Source organism: Paramisgurnus dabryanus, chromosome 9, assembly GCF_030506205.2.
Source record: "Paramisgurnus dabryanus chromosome 9, PD_genome_1.1, whole genome shotgun sequence".
Taxonomy (NCBI): domain Eukaryota; kingdom Metazoa; phylum Chordata; class Actinopteri; order Cypriniformes; family Cobitidae; genus Paramisgurnus; species Paramisgurnus dabryanus.
The window spans coordinates 13,568,554-13,590,888 of NC_133345.1; the positions used below are offsets into that span (position 1 = coordinate 13,568,554).

Consider the following 22,335-nt stretch of genomic DNA (forward strand, 5'->3'; position numbering starts at 1 on the left):
ACTTAATTTCTTTCAAATGGTCTCGATATTTCTCAGTAGACAATTTTATAGAGGAAATCAGTGAGTCAAAATCAGTGTGGGGAGTAGATTTAATCTTTTCTTCAAGTAGATCGATTTGTTCATGGGTCTCTTGAGCGTCAGCAGATACTTGTTCTACAATCAAAAGCATCAAGTCCATAGAACATTTGTTGAGAATCTCACTCCATCTCTTTAAAAACACTTTATTCTGTTTGCATAATGTTGGAGGTTTGGGGATTCTCAAACCGCGTGGGATTCATTTGTTCCTCCAATATTCACTCAGTGTTGATCCATGCATGTTGAGGCGCATTTCATTATGGTATAGTCTTTCAAGTTGTTCACGGTGTTCGTCAATTGATAGATTAAAATCCATATGCTTCTCTGGAAAAAGAATCTTATCCGCATCTTCTTGCGTAAACGCCAATGTGTTAGCGCGGTTATCTGTCAAATTATTGATATCTTGAAAAGTAGTCATGTTTTTGTTGCAAGTATCAGGGTGCGTAGGAAAAACTCTCTCAGTCAACGATTGAGACAGAATCAATTAATGAACAAACTCCATCGCACACCTGTAGTGAATAGGTGCGTAGGAAAAAAGACCAACAATTAGGTCGTATCAGAAAAGAAAAAAAACTCCCGCACACTATCATATACTTGCAATTTAAAAAAATGTTTATTCACAACAACGTTTCGGTCTCACGACCTTCATCAGGTATACAAAAAACTTCACATTCGTCTCATTTAAAAAATATCACATGATATTTAGGAAAGGAAGTATTCTTTTACATGTATTACAACTTATTCACCCAAATCACATATGATAAAATCAATTTTTAAAAAACATTGGCATTTGTTGTCTTCTGATCCAGAGTTGAGAGATATTTATTGTCATCCTCCTTTGTTTGTATATAAGCGTGCTAGGAATCTAAAAGATAGACTTGTACATGCGCGTTTTCAGAGTGAGAATCCTCGCGTTTCTCAGAGTCTACTTAGCCCTATACAAAATGGCAATTATCGTTGTGGGAACTGTGCTCAATGCAACAATACGTGTAAAACATCATTTTTTTGTCACCCAAGAACTGGTAAAAAATATCAAATTAAATCTGTAATTACTTGTGTTTCTACTCATGTTGTATATTTGATCAGATGTCCTTGTGGTTTAGGATATGTGGGGAAGACGTCACGTCAGTTGAAACAGAGAATTAGTGAACATAAGAGTTCTATAAGAAGAAAAGATTTAAATTATCCAGTTGCAGCACACTTTTTGTCTTTTAATCATGATGTTACCTCTTTACGTTTTTGTGGAATTGAGAAAGTAAATTTGCCACCTAGAGGGGGTGACCTTTTACAGAGACGTGAACTTTTCTGGATTGATACCCTTCAGACTTTATCTCCTATGGGGATGAATGATGAGGCATTATTCAATGTGATGTTGTGATAACGGTTTGGAACAATGTGTCTTTTATAATATCTTTTGTAGGAACTGTTTGAAACAATGTGCTTTATATACTACTCTTCCTTATGAGTTTTGGTGATTATTGAGTTTTGTCGACCACTGTTTAGAATTATAACTTGAGACTGTTTGATTACATGTGGATTGTGCTTTTAATGACTGTAATTAATTAAGAAACAGGAGTGTGTTTTCTCTGTTATATTTCAACCTGTAATTGTTTATGAGAGGTGTCTAGTATGCCTAATGAGCTTGAGTGAGCGCAGATGTGATTCTGTTGATTAGTCATGTGATATTTTTTAAATGAGACGAATGTGAAGTTTTTTGTATACCTGATGAAGGTCGTGAGACCGAAACGTTGTTGTGAATAAAATTTTTTTTAAATTGCAAGTATATGATAGTGTGCGGGAGTTTTTTTCTTTTTTTTTTTCTTTTTTTTCTTTTCTGATACGACCTAATTGTTGGTCTTTTTTCCTACGCACCTATTCACTACAGGTGTGCGATGGAGTTTGTTCATTAACCAGCATAACTTAAAATGTTTCAGGATCAAATGTGTTAACCTACCTTTAATAAGTCAATAAACAAGTAGCGAAAATTAAACTTTTTGTCTTACCCATAGAAGTTAGCCTTCTCCCTCCTACCTGAATGTGATCCAAACCTCATTGCCAAGAAAGTTCCATCCATGTTATTCCTATCTTAACGATTGAAATGCTTAAAGTGCCCATCTTATGACTGCTTTTCCACAAGTTAGGTGTATGAGCTCCATAAAGCATGTTTCAAAAGTTGTTTGCTCAAAATAGCTTGTAGGAAAAGATTGTTACCCATCTCTAGTAGCCTCTGTTTCAGGGCAGTTCAGATTGTGCCGTTTTGAGCTAGTCTTACATATTTATGAGCTACTGCTCCTTTGATCACGTCCCACTACTAACGTCTTGTGATCGTGCGCATGCTCAGTGGTATCGTGAGCAGTACAGACCATACTGTGTTATTATTTTATATATTATTATTATTAACGGTTTATGTTGCCAACAGACAAATCATGCAGAAAAGTATCACTAATAAGTAACGTTACACTACAGGAGAAGAAACTCATGACACACAATGATTCCAGAGTAAATTGTGATGTTACGTTAGCAGTCACAACAATAAACTCGTTTTCCCAGGACAATGCTAACATATTCCCATTATAAAACATTTTCAAACGCATTATTTTCGCAAATTACAGAAATTAAGACCCGGCGGGGGATGTATACTGCTTGTGGACCGCGTGCTAATTGCTAGAAGCTAGCGGGAGGTCCGGACCGTTACAGTTATTAGAGGCTCGGGGGTTAGCCTCGTCAGAAAAGCCGGGGCGGTAAGGCCCGGTCTCGGTGTGTCAAACTCATCATGACACACAAAGATTCCAGCGTAAATTGTGATGTAGCAGTCTGAACAATACCCTCGTTTTCCCTGGACAATACTAACATATTCCCGTTATAAACATTTTCAAACGCATTATTTTCGCAAATTACAGAAATTAAGACCCGGCGGGGATGTATACTGCTTGTGGACCGCGTGCTAATTGCTAGAAGCTAGCGGGAGGTCCGGACCGTGTAACTTATATATCTATGCGGACCGTAAAGTTATTAGAGGCTCGCCTCGTCAGAAAAGCCGGGGCGTACGGTCTCGGTTAGTTTGGCAAAAAGCTTTTAGCTCTAGCATCATAAATGTAGTATTTTGTGACAGAAGATGACAACATGCAAAATACAACGTGACTTCTTACCTTTTGTGATGAAACAACGCGATCGCGAATCGAATCCAGTCTGTTTCAGATGTGTGAATGATCCATGAAAGTCCAATAAAATACATCCAATTACCATTTTTGTCCACAAATGCTTATAATCCGTGAAATATAGATACATAGTCTGTTGTTTACATCAGATTTCGCATGAAGGTCTTATCGCCTACAATCTGAGGACTGTTTGCGTCGTAACACACTGTATATAAGATTACTCTGGATTCCAGTAACCACGCGTTAAAACTTTGTTTTTAAAAGTAGGTGGGAGTATAATCCATAATATCCAAATAGCGCTGTTATTTCCGTGAGAGATGATAACAGCACAGAGGGTCTCATTCAAGTGACTGCTCTATGCTCTCTAGCTACCTGGTGGGTGGAGACCTGCAAGTGGGGTGGTGGGCGGGAAAATTCAAACTGAATGTGATGAAACGGTTTGTTACGTCACAACGGAGCTGAGTTTTAACTGGCGCAATCTGAGACTCAAGGCAGAGGACATTTAGAAACCTGTATCTCACTCAAAACAGCATGGATGGATTTTTTCCAAGTTTGTATGCGTGTGGGAGCATCAGAGACACAAAATAACACCCCACAACCCAGAAAAAGTGAGTTTTTCATAATACGGGCACTTTAATGCTTATTCCAGCTTTAAAAGTCCACTTTACAGTCACGGTAATGAATAATGCAGTTTTACATTTGTTGTTTACCGGGTCAACTTGCATAATTATTTATACCGTTTGCCCATTTGGATTATAACAACGATTGCTCATTCAGTGCCATGGTTTCTTTTTATTAGCTTTACTTCTTTGCTATCATCTCGGTGCTCTTTGAGCAAAGTCTGCACGAAAACTTTAGATATAATAGCAAGATGGTCAATTTATAATATTAATATAAAGATTGGAAAATACGCGCGGTATGGCAAAAAAAGTCCTGCCTAAAAGAGCCAATTGTCAATGGTAAAGTCATTGAGTCACTGCAGAAGCTCCTGACTGGTAGCCAGAGAAACATTACAAGACCACATGCGCGTTAGCTGCCTGGTTGGAGCAACCAAATATAAACTTTTAAACGCAATTTGATTTTATGTGACAGTTCATCAAAGTTTTTGAAATATTTTATTTAAATGTAAGGTTTGTCTTCATCGAGTCCGATCAACTTCAGAGAAAAGCAACTTCAGAAACACTATTACCTGGAGAAATGTTCTTACATGTTCACTCCACTGCTCAGTAGTAAGGAAAAAATAGATAATTTGGGCTCATACCAGATATGTTGTTCATCCTCCTTTTAATCATCCTGCAAGAGTTCTGGAAGATTTTCATTTAACTTTCATATGAACTCCTGATAGAGTTTAATAAGTGTTGAAAGAATGTTTGGTTCTATCCTTTACACATTGTTCATTTTCTTTTAACTTGTCAATTTCTTTTATTTGAATGGTAATTTGAGCAATTTTTGACTTTCTCAAATTGATGAGCCTGTTCAAAAGCTCCTGCAGTGCTTTTGCATGTACTTTGGCTCCCTCGTGTGGCCTGGGTCAGCAATTTCTTCTGCGTCATCTATCATTCAACAAGTTCAGCACAATAAAGATATAAATGTAATAGCAAATTACCTTTCAAAAAGTCCAGTTTCAGCCTCAAGAAACAAGTTAAATGTCTCTAATTATCCAAAGAGTACAGGGAAACTCTCCATCTCCATCATCCATCTCCATCTGCAGAGCTTCGCTCTCACATCATGTCTAATGTTCATAATTCCCTACATGTACATAATTCTTATGTATATTGCAACATCAATCCTAAATCATGTTTCTGCTTCACGCAATTCCAATGTGAAGTGTAATGTAAATAGTTAAAAAATCATATTTTGTGATTTCTAGATTTTTTTAGATTATGTCTCTCACAGTGGACACGCAGCTACGACGACAATTTTGTACCCCTCCATGATTTTTAAGTAGGAGAAATTGCAAAATTGCAGGGTAAAAGCGATTGAAGGTAAGGGGGTGCTGACCCATTGATAGTTTTAAAGGCCAGGAGCAGAGCTTTGAACTTGATGTGAGCTGCTATAGGAGGCCAATGTGACCTAAATAAAGACCTGGCTCATTTAGGACCACTCTTGCTGATGCATTCTGGATCATCTGTAGGACTTTGGGTGCGCAGGTTGGGAGACCAGCCAGTAACGCATTGTAATAGTTAAGTCTGGACAGGACAAGAGCCTGGACTAGGACTCGTGCAGCATGATAAGATAGGATATGTCTAATTTCTTAATGTTGTAGAGGATGAATCTACAAGAGCGGGTGGTGCTGGCAATATGATCCATGAAACTAAGCTGATCATCAATGACCACTCCCAGATTTCTGGCTGTCTTAGGAATCTTAGGTTCAGACGATATGACAAGCAGTTTTGTCTTTGCGAAGTTCAGCTGGGGATGATGATCCTTCATACAGAGTGAGATGTCCCTCAGGCATGCTGAAATATGGCAGAAACAATACCCAGATAGCACACGTACGTCTCAGATACGTATCTGCGAGGTAATCACTCAGATTTCCATTCCGTCTGGAAAACGTATTATAAAGGTCGTTTGCCCATATGAATTACGTATCTGAGACGTACGAGCCCAGCCGTTTTGAAGACGCTTTTAAGATCTTTTCAAGACGCTTGATATTTAGAATGATGGTTAGCAGATGTTTCTAAGATATTTCCGAGATGTTTCTTAGATCTTTAAAAGATCTTTATAAGAGCTTTAATCGAGCTCTTTCTAAGATGTTTCTGAGAGCTTTAAAAGACGATTAAAAGATCATTAAAAATAAATTGCTCTAAACTACATCTTCTACACAGTTATACACACATATTATTACAATATATCATTGACAACAATTAAAACAGTTTTTTCAATAAAACAGGCAGTTGATTGCGTAAAATTTATTAAAATTAGACAAAGGAAAACATTCATAAGATGCATATTTGCACGAGTGTATGCAAAAAAGCAAGGTTTTTCTATAACATACAAAGAAACACAATATCTTTAAATTAATCAAATGCTTCCTCGGGCAAAGAACATCTTTTCCCGATTTTCCGCGTCTCCTTCAGTGGTAGACGGACAGATTCTTCATCTGCAGCAGCTGCATTCTAAAAGAAACCATTACAAAAATAAGGAAAAATTAATTTTACAAACTATGTCATATGTTTTCTTTGTTTCCTCAATATAACTCTGATTAGAATGTCAAACAAAGATAAAATCATCCGTATTAATCGTCAATATCGTGTATATTATTAATATGAGCGTCTTTGCGTTAAATTCGTGCTACACCACACCATGCACTTATATCGACGTCGCAATGCAAAAGAAGAAGGGCAAGAAAGAAACCTGTCCTGGTCTGGCGATTTAAGGGAACATTTGTTTAAGGTATGTAGTAATAATACATTTTAATAATGCTGGGTGTGGGATCAGTTAACTAGAAATTTCGTTGATAATAAGCAATGTATGTACAGTAACTAGCTAGTTCACATTAGATATTTTATTCACGTGTCTGTGGTTATTGTAGGTTTTTGATAGTTAATTTCACTGATAGTTTGAGCCCGTGTAAATTTCTTAAAAAGCTGTAATTATTATTTTATTTAACATTATTATGTTTGCTGTCAAGACTGATATTTATTTATATATATTTATTGACGTTGATATGTAAACTTAACCTCCTCAGTTGTACTTGACTAATGCAATAATGACAGGCCCACCTGTTTAAGTATATTGTAAAACATTTGAACATAACAACATTTGGACATAACATACACACATTGTTTCCGCCTGCATCAATTTAGTTGTATAGCTGCATTGCTGGTTAACACCTCTGGGCAGATTCTCCATGTTCTTCTTTTATGTGTAGCTGCTCACCTTAAACAGATACAGTACATTGAAGTAATGTTTAAAACAAATTAAGCCCTATAATATTGTTTATGTTTACAATAATTGGTAAAAAGTTTGACGGATAAAATGGTTCTTACCATTCTCTATATAAGCCCCTCTGTCTGTTAACTTTTGTTCAAGCCTGTCTAGATCTTTTATCAGTCTAGAAAGATGTTGGAGAAAAGACATCATCCTCTTCTATAATCTCCATCTGTAATTGGACTAACAACTGAACCAGTGAAGGCAGGTGACTCCAAGATTGTCTCGTTTACAGCTGCAATATCAAAAAAATAATTGAATTGAGGCTTTTTATATACATTTAGTATTTTTTATTAAAATTCATAATGAGCATATGTATACATTGATTTAACCCTTGTGCATTGTTCAAATTTACTACCCTTTCGTGTTGTTAGTGGATGAAAACATCCACTAAATTCAACGGCTATAAAAATGTATCGGATGAATATTTTTTCCAAATTGTTTTACATAAATCTGTTAATCAACCTCAGTACTGATCAAAACTACCAAATCTTCACAAAAATTCAATGATTTTAACTCTTTAATTGCCACGTTTATAAGTGGTGTCACTGATTTGGGGAAAAAAAACACACAAAATGACCGATTTTCAATATAAAATGTGATTGTAAACTGGATTTTTTTAAACCTTTTTCACAGTCTTGGGCATGCCAAAGATTGGTAAAAACATTGGCTTTGAAGCATTTTTAGTTTTTGTGCAGGATCAGTTAAAAAAAATTTCTCCCTCATTTATTGTTATTGGCTGTTTTTGCCCCATTGACTTCCATTATAACCACATTTTTTGATTGCAGAGCTATGACACCTTTTTATCATGCATTTTTGAATGTTGTTGTTTTTTCCTTTTGCTAAGAGGTCAAATTAGTCATTTTTACTGTTGATCACCATGTGGCACTATTAACCCTTTAGTAGCCCTGTGCAAAAACAAAGCTTAATTTCTGGCTTGTACATTGTGTTTTATGGAGTATAACTCCATAATAAAAGCATATTTGTGTGTGTGTGTGTGTGCGCGTGTGTGTGTGTGTGTGTGTGTGTGTGTATGTGCATGAAAAAAAGATATTCTGTAAAAATCTTCTCTGCATTAGACATTAGATTTATGAACATCATTATTATGAACACATAAGTGTTTAGTCATTCCAACAGGACTTGCAGCATATCACTTGGTGCTCTCTGCAAGTTTGTCTGGAGGGACAGCAACTCATGCACGAGGGAGGTGAAAAGCTGTTTAGGAGAAGTCTTTCCTAGAAGACCTGGGAAAATCTCTGCAGCAATATTGAGGAGAGAGCATCACCCTCGCACACCAGTTGCTACTGCACTGGTGAGAGAGATTCAGTCTCCTGCAGCTGTCTCTCCAGACACAAATCCACAGACACCAGCAGGCACCAGCAGCTCAGGAGTGAAGAGGGGAACATGCAATTGGTGCAAAGAACAAACATGTCAGCACTTGCATCTGTTGTGGTGGACACACTTGCAGAGAGCACCAAGTGATATGCTGCAAGTCCTGCTGGAAATACTGAACACACACACACATACACACTAAAAGTTAGTTTGATTGTTTAGTTCTCCATCCATCCTCTACTCTTGCTTCATTGTTCAATTTATTTGAAGTTGTTTTTGTGTTCATAATAAATGATGTTCATAAATCCGATGCAGAGAAGATTTTTACAGAAAATTTCCCTAACCCCAACCATCACAAAAACCCTTCTCCTACTTCACATTTTCAGGAAACATCATTTTGTTTGATTTATAAACTTGTTTCCTCATGGGGACATCAAAATGTCCCCACAAGGTCACAAAGACACTGGTATTCCTATCTTTGTGGGGACAATTGGTCCCCACAACGTGATAATTACCAGGTACACACACACACACGCACGCACGCACGCACGCACGCACGCACGCACGCACGCACGCACGCACGCACGCACGCACGCACGCACACACACAATAATATGCTTTTATTATGGAGTTATACTCCATATAACTCAATGTACAAGTCAGAAATTAAGCTTTGTTTTTGCACAGGGCCACTAAAGGGTTAATAGTGCCACATGGTGATAAACTGTAAAAATTACAAATTTGACCTCTTAGCAAAAGGAAAAAAATCCAACATTCAAAAATGCATGATAAAAAGGTGTCATAGCTCTGCAATCAAAAAATGTGGTTATAATGGAAGTCAATGGGGCAAAAACAGCCAATAACAATAAATGAGGGAGAAAAAAATTAAAACTGATGCTACACAAAAACTAAAAATGTTTCAAAGCCAATGTTTTTACCAATCTTAGACATGGTCAAGACTCTGAAAAAGGTAAACAAAAATCCAGTTTACAATCACTTTTTATATTGAAAATCTGTCATTTTGTGTGTGTTTTTTCCCCAAATCAGTGACACACCTTATAAACTTGGCAATTAAAGGGTTAAAATCATGGAATTTTTGTGAAGATTTGGTAGTTTTGATCAGTACTGAGGTTGATTAACAGATTTATGAAAAAAAATTTGGAAAAAATATTCATCTGATAAATTTTTACAGCCGTTGAATTTAGTGGATGTTTTCATCCACTAACAACACGAAAGGGTAGTAAATTTGCCCACGGTATATCGTTGAGTTTTTAAAAAATTTCAAAGCATTTTCTTAAAATATATGTAAATATAAGATTTGTCACCAAAAATCATTCAATTTGCTAAAACAGAGAGAAAGTTACGGCCAAATTAAGAGTAAAAAAAACTCTGTAGTGGATGAAAACATCCCCAACAACACATGAGGGTTAAAACAGTACTCAAGACTGTAGATTTACTGTGAGGTTTTGAATGTTGGACAGATTATCAGACCTGCATCTGCCTCAGACATGTTGATGTTTAGCTAATGACAATTTTAAATACATTTATTTTTATTTTTTTTTAGGCAACTTACTCTCCATTCGACCTTGCAGGTCACACCATGGTCTCAAGAGTGAAAATGAGTGCTCTATGGATTGAACAGAAAAGGTAGTATTAAACAGTGTTATGTTGTATTTAAATGCCATGAACAATGCGTTTATGTTTTCTTCCTAATTATGTCAACAAATGCTCTCTTACCTTGCATGGTACTTTAGGTGAATCAAAATTCCAACCATCTGTATGAGGGTCTGGATGGATAATGGATGCCCACTGGAGCTGGAAATGATGGATCAGGTCATTTTCATTTGTCACATTTACAAAGAAGCACACTCTAAGGATTGCGTTACCCTGTCTGTGGCAAATACACTAGACAAAAGTATTGGGAGGCCTCATTCTAATAAACATGTTTATTTATTCCAGTATGTCCAATCAAAACAAATATAAATGCTATACCATATAATACCACTACAAAGAATTTTGATTTTGATTTTTGTTGCAACAGTTTTGTAAGTGCCTTTTTCTGTTCCGAAATGACTACAGCTTCTTGTACAAGTCATTGATAGGTTTAGGTGATGAGTTTTTGGCTAAAAACCTTTGAGTCATATCAAAGGTGTTAGCTGAGTTAAGGTCTATTCAGACCAGTCAAAGTTCTTCCACACCAGACTGAATCACTAATTTTCTGTTTGAACCTTACTTTGTTTGTAGGGTCATTCTTAAGTTGGTATTAAAAAGGGCCCTGCCAAAACTCTTGCTATAAATTTAGCATCAAACGGTTTTTCTAGAATATCATATGCTGTAGCATTAAGATTTGTGCTCATGGAAATAAGTAAAGTATTTAAACCTGTTTATTAGAAGGAGGTGTCGCAATAGTTATGTCTATATAGTTTATGTTTAACAAGCCAAAATAACTAGGGCTGCTTCTTTTTAAGATTTTTAAATCAGCCAGAGGAATAACAGTCCTTAAATGTGTAATGTACTGCCATAATTTTGTAATGATCAAACGTGAGGTCAGATTCTTGTTAACCTACTGTGTTCTTTCTTGATGGTTAGCCGAGTGTCCCAGGACAGAAAATCTGTTTCGTATGGATCAGAGTCAGACATTAACATCTAATATGTAATATCTAGTGATATGTTTTCTTAGATAATGCTGTGAACAAATGCTCTTTTACCTTGAATATTAGGTGGATCCACACTTGAACCATCTGTATGATGATCTGCACCCACTGGATCTGTAAATGGTGGTGCAGGTAAGTTTCACAAGTAAACAAACTCCAATCCTATTCAGACCATTCATGATTCCAGCAATAACCAAGTTTTTTCGTAACAATAAGACTGCATTTACAATGCAAATCTTAATGCACAGATCATATTTTTTTGACTATATTCATTTTTTGTTCTGATCTTTTTATATTTACATAAGACACTATTCATATCTGATATCGGTGTTACAATAATTTGCAAAACTACAGTTAATATGAGTGTCATGATTTGCACTTGAGTTTTGTATCGACTTAAGCCAGGGTCACTGCCAATTTAGGCATGTTTTAATTATGACACTTAAACAATTGTATATGTACTTTGATAAAGGTTTTTGCAATCATGGAAACATAAGTGAATCGCAGACAGCATTCTTCTTTTACGAATGTAAAATGGCTGGAGTAGTGATGTCACTAGCTAAATTAATTTTCATTTGACCTCCCCCACAGAAAGACACAGCACATCATTATATCGTTGGCTCCGCCCACTGGTGTTCAGTCTAAAGTAGTAGTTGTTGACAATCATAAAGTTGTAATAACAGTAAGATTGTGATGTCAGACAAACATTGTGCTGTTGCTGGCTGTGGGAAATTAGTGTCTTTGTAAGGGTCGCAAATAATTTGAAAATATTTATGTTTCTAAATATGCCCCCCTACCATGAACTAAACTGGACTGTTGCAGAGACCAAGTGTAGTAGGGTACACTACTATGCAGGTGACATTCTTTTGTTTATTGAAGCTATGACAAATAATTTGTCTGTTTAGTTAATGTTTTATACAGTGTAACTGTACCTAAACATTGTTCCTTGAGGTCCTCTGCTATTTACATTTTGTATGTCTTCCTTATTTAACACACCTTATTCAAATCATCAGCTCATTAGTAGAGATCTTCATGAACTGAACTGAGGCTGTGTCCAAATGTTCACACTTGTTGTCTTTGCACTAGACTACTTACATTACGGTTTTTTTTTTTTTGTATTTGGCCTAAGCATTCTAGTGGGCGTGAAGATCCCAAGCGTGCATGTAGAATTATTCATCCGATGGGACACACTTAGCATGGGTAAAAATTTCAATCCAGGTAGTGCCAGCAATTTGCACCAAAACGTATTTGTGTTTTATTTCCTACTTTTAATTTATATTTAACATTTTTAAGTTTTTCTGTAAATAAAATGAACACTCTGAAATGAACATTTGCTTATATCAAACTTTTAGATGCAGAATTCTTTGCTCCTGTAAAAAAGCTCTTTGTTTTGAGTATGTAGCTTTATTAAAGTGTATTATTTATTCAGTAGTCCCTAAATAAACGACACAATGTTGCAGATGTTTCACAAAATGCATAACAATAATGCAGTGAACACCATAGAAATGTTAACATACAATTAAAAGTCTCATGCTTTACATCCAGAACATGATGCACGATAGGATGCACAAAGTGATATTTGGACGCAGCCTCAGTCTGTCAAATCAAAGAGACATACAGAATGCACAGAGCAGTGGGACTCCATGAACAGAGTTGAGAACCACTGCTGTAACTCATTATGCTTACCTGACTCATGCAGAATTCTGGCCTGGTGTTTGGTCCCCCCTTTCTCTGGCTTGTGTCTCCATCATCATTACACTCTTGTCAGTGTAATAGTATCGTCGTCTGCATACCAGGACTTTGTTACTCAGCTGTCCCTTCTCCTTCAAGCTACATTTTTGTCAAGCTGCAACAAGTTGGAATACATAATTATTAACGTTTAATGATTTTGATGTATGAAATATGTAACAAAAGCAAAAAATGTATAGACATTCTATTAAGAAATTACCTTTTTGTTGTTTGTTTATTGACCTTTCAACCATATTGCATTTATAATTGATCATCATACCTTTGGTCTACTGTTAACAGGCTACTGTAGAAAACAAAGTCAAACAAAAAAGAGAGAAACAATTATAAATGCTGAATGTGTCTCATCTTAAATACATTGTTGTTGTTTTTGTTTCATTGATTTTGGATGTTTTGATGATTTAAGGAAAATTTACGTAGCATATACCGTAAAACTTCAAATAATAGCCTAGTCCCAAATAGACGCCTGTCTCTTTTAGACGCCTGGTGTGACAACAGGTTTGGGTAAATAAACGCCTGTCTCAAATAAAAGCCTGGTCTGTTTTTTAGTTTCGGGTTGTATTTAATATTCTAAAACCCATCAGATCGTCTGTTTAAGACAGTTCTATGGTGCAGACACGCTAAAGTTTTGATTACCGGTAGATGTCACGTGACAGACGCAGTCCTTCCGTTACTCATCACTATGACAACACAACAAGGTTCGTCGTCAGGATTGCAGCGATGATGACAGTAGCGAAGTGGCAATCGGAGGGGTCGGGACTTTTCCGGGTGGGCCGGTAGTGTTTTGAGGCCGCTATTAATAGCCCGTAACACATTGTATTTCTCACGCAGAAACACTATTTTTCATATTTAATATACTGCAGTGCCCAAAATGTATCTGGCCGCACTGCTCTCTCTATCAAGCCCGTCTCCCCTGGAGTTCTAGTCGAGCGTGCCAATCCAAAAAAAAGAAAGAGGCTACACAATAGCCAATCAGAAAATAGCACTGTTGTATCTGGGTAAGATTTCACGCAACAATCCTCGTATGCTTTATTTATGCTGCCAATAATTTAATACTGTCATTCTTACACAAACTACTTTGTTAAACACATTCAAATTATAAATAAACCGTAAAATGTGGTAACCTCCTGCTGTCATGCTGGAACAATTAAATTAAAAGCCTGTCTCTTATAGACGCCTGTCTCTAGACGCCCGGGCTGCGTTCAGCCCCGACAAAACGTTGCACAACGTTTATTAAACTGAAACGGTGATGCATTGAACACCCTGTTGTGATGACGCAAGAGTTGCAACTACGGTAGCTGAGAGGCCATTCTTTGTGTTCTTTTTTAAATGGTTCTAAAGCCTGATGAAATCGTTATAAATGTGTGTTTAATACTGTAAAATACCCTCGATGTTACAATCACTGACCTTGCTGTCCAAAATGAAAGACAACATTCCAACTTGAACCCATTGAGAGAGCTGTCTCTTTACTATTGCGTGGTTTTATACATCTTGCCGCTGATTGGGCTGACATTTCTGACACACCCACCAAACAAGAGAAAACGCTTCTAAAACCTGTTGCATTCCGTTGCACACCGTTTCCAGGAAACATGTCGTTCAACCCGGAAACCGTAGCAAAACGTTGCGCACCGGTGTGAGATTGAACATGCCCCCGGTGTGACGATAGGTTTGGGAAAATAAAAGCCTGGGCTATTATTTGAAGTTTTACGGTATATTGATGTTTTAAATCAGAGTTTGTTAATGACACTTAATCATTAACAAACATTTAAAAAGCTTTATTACAATACTAATTGATAATATATATGTAATAATCTTGTTTTGTAACACCCTAAATCACTGAGCGCACAAACGCTACCCCTGTTACAAGCATGAGTGATTGACTTCAGGCACACATGCGCAGACATTGAAGTACCGCGAGAGTGATTCAAAAGCCCACGAAACAGTGTAATCACGCGGTACTGTGATGTCATACTGGTTAAGGCTAAGCCACGTGAAGCCGGACACAAGGGCTTTGGGCTGGAGTAGCCTGTGGCTTTTAAGGCTTCGTGTCTCATCGCGTTAAACGATCGCAGAACGATTTATTTCTCTTTTTCACCTCGATCTTTGGCCTCGTGTGATTTACCAAAACCAACATGTGAAGTTACAACGCTGACGAAGGAGTTTCATCAGTAGAGGTAAGTAACCAACATGTTATGCATGTAGTGGATCTAAAGATTGTCGTATATGATCATTCTTTTTTTGGTTTGTTTGTTTGTAACGTTTATCAATGCAAGCCAAAATCGAGCTGCAAATCCTGAAGGCAAGGCACGTTGAACATGTAACCGTTTTCTCAGCGGTGGTGGGGTAAAAATTTGCTAAGTTAGCCTAGACCAGCCCCTGTTTAACTTAAAGTTACTTGAGTTATAAAATGTATCAATCTTCCCGTCCGACTTGCTTGGAGTAAGTTAACGTTATGTAAACGACCGGTATTCACAAGAAGCCTTAAAGTTTTATAGCGAAGTGGTTTGATAATTAAGTTAATATATTTTATCAGTTGTATTAGCTATAAAGTTATTTATATCTGTGAATTAATTCGTATTTTTATAAGTTTCTAACAACACATACATGACAAAAGGCTAGCGTAACGTTAATAACGTACGTTAAGTTACTTACCAACACGAACAAACTGAGTCTGACAGACAAATTAACTTAAAGCCAACAATAATAAAAAAAAACATATTATAAATGAACATAAACGTTATGTTTACGAATTATATTATTTACATGTTAATAATGATGTTAAATGCGAAGAAAATGTTGAAGTGTGCCTGAGGAAAAACGGTCATATCATGAAAATGGCGCTCACGTGACGTACGAATGGCCTCGCGACCACTGTCTATGCTCGCGCTTGCGCGACAGAAGGGTTAACTTCCTGCTCCAACCTGCAACCATTTGAATGCAGGGATAATAACAAATAACCAAAGTTTAATCATATTGCTGGATTTTTTTATAATGCTTAATAAATGATGCGTGTAAATTTACACATATTTATTACGTCACTGACATTGTTTTTTATTGCGTTTATTTCTTTTATATTGATTGAAAATGAAAACCTTATTTAATTTACCTAAAATTTGTTTGTGTTTAACACTGATTTATGTTGTTTTTCTGTTTAATATTAGTGTGTCCTGGAAAACGTGTGCTCGGAAACATGCAGAATACAGTATTTACAGAGCCGACCTTGAGGCACCCACTGATGGATAATCTGTTTACCTAAAAACAGGTAATGTATAAACATTGCAAATATAATGAATTCACAAGTATATAATTTCACAAATATTAAATATTATTAACAATTATTATTAATAATGTAGGCTACATATTAAATTATATTATACATGTTCAGTTGTTCTGTTAAGTTATTTGAAGGATATGCATGGTAGATCAATTAGATTATCTTTCTCACTAGCTATAAGCAGCATGCTATAGAAATGTTCCACTTAAAGGTGTAGCGGAGGATTTTCTCGAATTTTAGAAAAGAAACGCCGTCTCCGCTTTTTAAAAAAAATGCAATTGCGCAACACTCCAGATTGACAACTAGGAGGACCAATAGTCTTGATGATCCACCCGGAAAACCTAAATTCTCCGCAATACCTTTAATGTTTAATGCTCTTTTACCTTGATTGTTAGGGTGGTGTTCATACAAAGCAACTTATTGCTCATCTGCTTGAGAGAAAGTTACTGCTGGGGCTCTCCTGCTAAGGTTGTCTTAATTCTAAAAAGAAATTAAGTCATTTAGGCTTAGGTCATAGCAAGTTTTGAATGAATGACTTCACAATCTGTTTTAATAATGTTTATTTACAATGTATTTTATTCCACTTACCTGAATCGTGCAGAGGCTTGATGTTTAGTCCACCGGTTGTCTTCTCCAACCTCTGAGTGAAGCCACCACGAGTGGTCGTGTTAACCAATTTTTTTAATTTTAGTGCACAGTGAGTGTGTCTACATAGTCTAAACGCTTAATAAACTGATAACGTGTAAGGTCATTTAAATGCATAAAATGGTTTTCTTTTATAGGGTAAAGCCCATAAATGGCAAAAACTGATTGGCACAGGTAGTTTTTTTGCTCTTAAACCAGATTTTAAAGTCTTTTTTTGCCGTTTCGTATGTGCGTATGTCTCCACCTGTGATAGATAAACTTCACAAATAAAAGTAAATTAAAACGCTTGAAACATGTTAATGTAATAAGCTGATTTTTATAATATCATAATAAGATAATTGTCCTCTTATTATGTGCATGTAAACATACTCAATGTCTTTGTTTATCCTTTGTCTCAAGTCACACTTAGTGTGAGAAGTCATTTGTCCAGTGCTGTCGGGAAATCTAATGATAACTGTAATTCCTTCAGTCTAACATGATGGTTGAATTACACACAGATAAACTCCCACTTTATAGACCACAAGATTTGAGTTCAGGCAGATTAAGATAGTTGATTGAGTTTAGTTGTTATTGTTTGGCTGTTGGCTCATATTATTATTGATTTTGACAATTTTCTTACAGCCCTTGTCTGTCAAAATAATGCAACCTCTGGTTGTAAAGCACATTTTAAACTGATCTTCTTCATTCTGTCACTAGCCCACCACAATCCATGTTTACCAGCTGTGAAAGTGCAGGCCAAAAATCTTCCTTCACCTGTGGGCCTCTACCCACATGTAGATAAGGTAATGAATTATTTGATTACTGTCGCTGTTTCTGTCACTGGGGCAAAATAACTGCCCTAGAGAACATGAAGAATAGCCAAAACTGTGGTATTGCGCTAGCCCTAAAAATTTGAGAATCTTGATGTTTCTAACACATGGTACAACCGCTTAGTAGGCATGGGCCAGTATAAGATTCTGGCGGTATGATTACCTTTAGCAAAAATACCACGGTTTCACAGTGTTGCGGTATTCCCATTGCTACACTAATTTTTTTTATTTTTAAATGGCAGGTAAAAATAAAGCCTTTAAATTATATTATATATAATATTTTCTAAATGTATTATTACATGTAAACATCAAATCAATCACATGACTTAATGAATTTTGTATAAATACAGTTCATACCTTGGAGACGGTTTCACAGACCATTTTAGTGGTTTTGTAACCTTGACTGTTTAAAACCACGGTGTACCTTAAAACTGGTAACCAGCCCATGCCTACCGCGTAGTATCTATTATTAAGGTGGTTGACAGGTCTGTTTGCATGTTATTGCATTGGTAATAATTTATTGTTTATAGTCCAATATTGATTGTGAGAATTATTTAAATTTCCTTAAAAATGTTCTAACATCTTTTCCTTTCTTTTCTTAATGCAGCATTTCAGGAGAAACCTGCCTGTGATCTGCTAAGATGCAAAGATTCAACTCTGGCCCATTGTCATCCCAACACCTCATCTGCCATCAGTTTCGTTTAGTGTCGGTCTATTGCAAAAGTTCTTATAAACTTTAAATGAGACTTTGTGTTAAGCAGGGGTTTCCAAACTTTTCATTCCACAACATATTAAGCCCAGGATACACAGCAGGATTTTTGCAATCCAATAAGACCTTATCACACTGTGTGACAAGGATTGTTTAAACTTCAGCAGTAGCCTGTCGATGAAGACACCTATTGCATCTGAAGCTGCGACATCTGTCATCAACATGCGCTAGTGGTAAACAAATACAGGTATGCAGGTCGTAGAAGCAAACACATTGTTGATGTGCGTTGATCATGCTGAACTTCTTACACTGTCATAAAACTATCGTAGGTGTCTTTGGTCCCAGGACTGGGAAAACAGACGTCTTTAAACCTCTCACACTGTATGAGATAGGACCACCAATTAAGAGCCACGATCACAGAAATCTCCACAATTGTTTCACGATTGGTAATCTTTCATCTGGGACAGCCAAAAATCGTGCCGTGTATTATGGGCTTTAGACAGGTGTAATCTTATAGTATATCAAAACCATTGCTAATAATTAATTGGACAAACCATTACTACAATGCAACACTCACTATCTTACGGTGCGACCCACAAGTGGGTCTTCACCCACAGTTTAAAAACCCTGAGTATGAGAAAGAGTATGTTGTATTGTAATTAAAGTCACATCTAAGTGTTATGGAACAGTTTGTCATTATATTCACAGTATTACATGGTTCTTTCAGCAGTTACTACGTTACAGTGCTCTTAAAGTGTCCTGATCAGCTTTGGGTCTTGTGAAGTAATGTAATGAGAACGTGATCAATAGCTTTGCAGTATTTTGTTACACTGTGGCTGTAATCATATTAACACATAGGTTAAACATTTTATTCAAATTTGGTAAACAAACTAGTCAATATAATTCATGCTGTGATGCTGGATTAAACCTGGTCAAATGATTGTGTATTGTGTTTTCAATTTTTATGAGGTTTCTTCATCTATATAAACATTCTTAATATCACCTTTGGTTTGCTCAGAGTTTGTTCAGATGTTTTTTAAAACTAAATGTTGTGAAAATGCAAGGTCGTTACACAATTTCAATGGATGGCGTGGGGTCAAAAACTATCAAAAGTTTCAACCTTAGATATATAACTGTGGACAAACACACTTAATGTGAGTCACACCCAGTAATTATAATAAGCAGGAATTGCAGTAAGCAGGGTCACCTTAAGATAATCAGCTTGTTGGCAATTGTTTTATTTAATTAAATGTATAACTTTTTTCATTTCAGACTGATAAAACAGTCAGAGGGGCAGTGGCTGTTGGCAATGATGTTCTTGTGTGTTTTGTATTTGTTAATATTTTGTAGTCAGAAAGAGTATGAGATCACCTTTTCTTGTGCATGGTGCTTTATCTACGGTAAGTGCCTTTTTAACGTTTTGGATTAAACGCAAAATGCCTACATTGTTTTTTATTATACGTGATATGGGCTTTTATTAATTATATTTAATAATAATTTTTGCTTCAAAATTAATGCCAACCCTTAAAAACATGTTGACTATATTTTTAAAACAATTAAACAAGACATTTATTTAAAAAATGAAATGAGTTGGAGGTCTTTGCTGATTCGTCTGCGTTTGATCGGATTCAAGACCAAACGGAGATGCATGCAGGCAGGTAGGATTTAGAATTTTTTAAGATCTTAAATACGTCTTGTAGAGATATGGAAGACGTATTATTCAAAGACGATCGTCAGCAGATGTAAAGATCTTTACAAGACGTATCTGAGACGTACGTGTGCTATCTGGGTAGGTTCATCAGGCTGGAACGGCAGGTGTGTCATCTGCATAGCAGTGGTAGACAAAGCCATGTTTCCGAATGACAGGGATGTCATGTATATAGAAAACTGTGGTGGTCTTTTGAATTTTTAAAGTCGTTAAAAAATGTAATGAGATAATGTATTCTAGAGTAATATGGAATACTTAATCTGTGTGTGGTAGGTGGGTGAGAAAGTATGTGGGCCATGCACATGAGCATAAAAGGTTCTCAATAAAACACTTGTGTGTTGTCTGATAAAAAAACAATACAAAGTCATCTTCCCCTTTTCACATGTTTCTAAGATCTTGTAGCGAAGGTGCTGAGAAGACACAGCTTCTTAGATGGTGCAAATAACACAGCTTCACTTGAACCTGCTTTTTCCCTAAAATTATTTAAAGGATAGAGAAGGCACAGAGAGGAGTCTGTCGCGGTCTGAGAGTCCACGCAATTTTTTACTGTATCACTTTATCATTCATATTTAAACTTTTTATTTATGTTGTGTGTGTTTTAATCAGTCTGACAGAGTGAGGAATAAAACATTTATGAAATATGATTTGTGTGGCTGCGCCCTCCTACACTTCCGCTCAATTTCATTTTCCGACCTTCAGTACTACCAAAGAGTATAGAAGCACAAGAGGGGAAACCCTCATTCGTTTTTGGCAAAAGTCACTAGGTGGCGCTTCAGTAGCGCGGCCGCCATTTTGGAATGAACAGCCAATTGATTATCAGCGAATCTCACAGCCAAATCAGAAGCGCAATAGTAAGTTTCTTCAATTAAAATTTTGTTGACTTGCTACACCTACACGAAATGCTGTATTGTCCTGTATGTATGTGTTGTGTTGTGTTGTTGTTATCAGTTGTGGAATCCAATAATTAAATAGATAGGCTGCTTGAGGTAGTTTTTTCTTGCTTTATTATGTAATTCTATTTTATGCTACTTTACACATTTACTATTATTATAAGTTAACAACTCCACTAGGTATGAAATATATTTTGTACAAATTAATCCCCTGGATCCCGCTACAAACATTATAATATAGAACATGATGCATCTGTCTGTTACTATAATTGCCACTTTTGGACAGTGGCTGTGTTTTTTTTTTTACTTAATCAATTTTGAGCAATTCAGATGTATATGTGTGTGTATATGGAGCCAAATATTATGTGTGGATGAGTTTATGTCGGTATGTTTGTATGTAAAATTAGCCTATATAAAAGTGGAAGACTTGTCTAAATATCTTAAAATAAGTTGTAAAAAGGGATAAATGATCACTGGTCTGATTGTATGTTATTCTGTGTTATCATCATTCAGTTTGAATTTGATCTTTTAATGTTCAAAGTAGCTGATATTGCCAGCTTTCATTCCAACATGGCGGATTCGTGGGGCTGCTGCTGGGCGCTGGTGTTGCAATCGAACGTTCTATTGAGTTTCCCCTCTTGTGCTTCTATACTCTTTGGTACTACGTCTGGGATTTTGGTCTAGCGTTTCGAGAAATACATTTTTTTTGTAGGACCAATCAGCAAACGAGGAGTGGCTGAGAACGATGACGTTGTTGTTGTGCGTCAGTTTGAGTTGTAGTTCAGTAATGGCAGCGGAAAAAGACGCGAGAAAAGCAATTACACACATTAAACAAAAAATATCTAGTGGAGTTGGTAACTAATAATAGTAGTAAATGTGTAGCATAAAATAGAATAACTCAATTAAGCAAGAAAAAATGACTTCAAATGTGTATATTTAATGATTGAATTCCACAAGTGATAACGACAACAACACAACACATACATACAAGACAATATAGCATTTACTGTAGGTGTAGCAAGTGAACAAAATTTACTGATGGCTTAAATTAAGAAATTATCTGTTATCTGTGCTGTACAGCTGTTGTTCAATAACTCTTTGATAACGCCAGCAAAGGGCATTTTCATTCCAAAATGGCGGCCGAGCTAATGAAGCGCCACCTAGTGGCTTTTAACAAAACCGCATCAGAGTTTTGTCTCTTGTTCTCATTATCTAGTGATGGTCGTTTCATGAGGCTTCGAAACATTTACGAATCTTTTGTTTCGAATCAGTGGTTCGGAGCTTGTTTCAAACTGGCCCAAGTCACGTGATTTTAGCAAACGAGGCTTCATTACGTCATAACTGTTTCGAAACGTTTCGAAAATCCGATGGTTCGCCACTAGATTGATCTTGTCAATCACAG

At 36.3% G+C, this 22,335-nt stretch overlaps 3 long non-coding RNA genes across 10 annotated transcripts; 2 read left to right on the forward strand and 1 right to left on the reverse strand.

Annotated features, from left to right (window-relative positions):
• Window positions 1-6,216: 6,216 nt before the first annotated feature.
• LOC135765076 (uncharacterized) lies at window positions 6,217-17,507 on the reverse strand. Of its 8 annotated transcripts, none has more exons than XR_012337308.1 (11): window positions 16,761-17,507; window positions 16,556-16,652; window positions 13,124-13,181; window positions 12,839-12,998; window positions 11,207-11,266; window positions 11,066-11,110; window positions 10,236-10,313; window positions 10,072-10,125; window positions 7,226-7,401; window positions 7,014-7,115; window positions 6,217-6,352 (listed from the first exon to the last, which is right to left on the reverse strand). It is a non-coding gene; the product is annotated as an uncharacterized lncRNA (long non-coding RNA). The 8 variants fall into 8 exon arrangements; XR_012337303.1 differs by having other exon boundaries at window positions 13,124-13,184; XR_012337304.1 differs by having other exon boundaries at window positions 16,556-17,507.
• LOC135765077 (uncharacterized) lies at window positions 10,061-12,985 on the forward strand. Its single transcript, XR_012337309.1, has 5 exons — window positions 10,061-10,145; window positions 10,253-10,331; window positions 11,219-11,284; window positions 11,744-12,007; window positions 12,852-12,985. It is a non-coding gene; the product is annotated as an uncharacterized lncRNA (long non-coding RNA).
• Window positions 14,653-19,337, forward strand: LOC135765075 (uncharacterized). The gene is made up of 4 exons (XR_010540423.2): window positions 14,653-15,072; window positions 16,060-16,160; window positions 17,514-17,599; window positions 18,234-19,337. It is a non-coding gene; the product is annotated as an uncharacterized lncRNA (long non-coding RNA).
• Window positions 19,338-22,335: the final 2,998 nt, after the last annotated feature.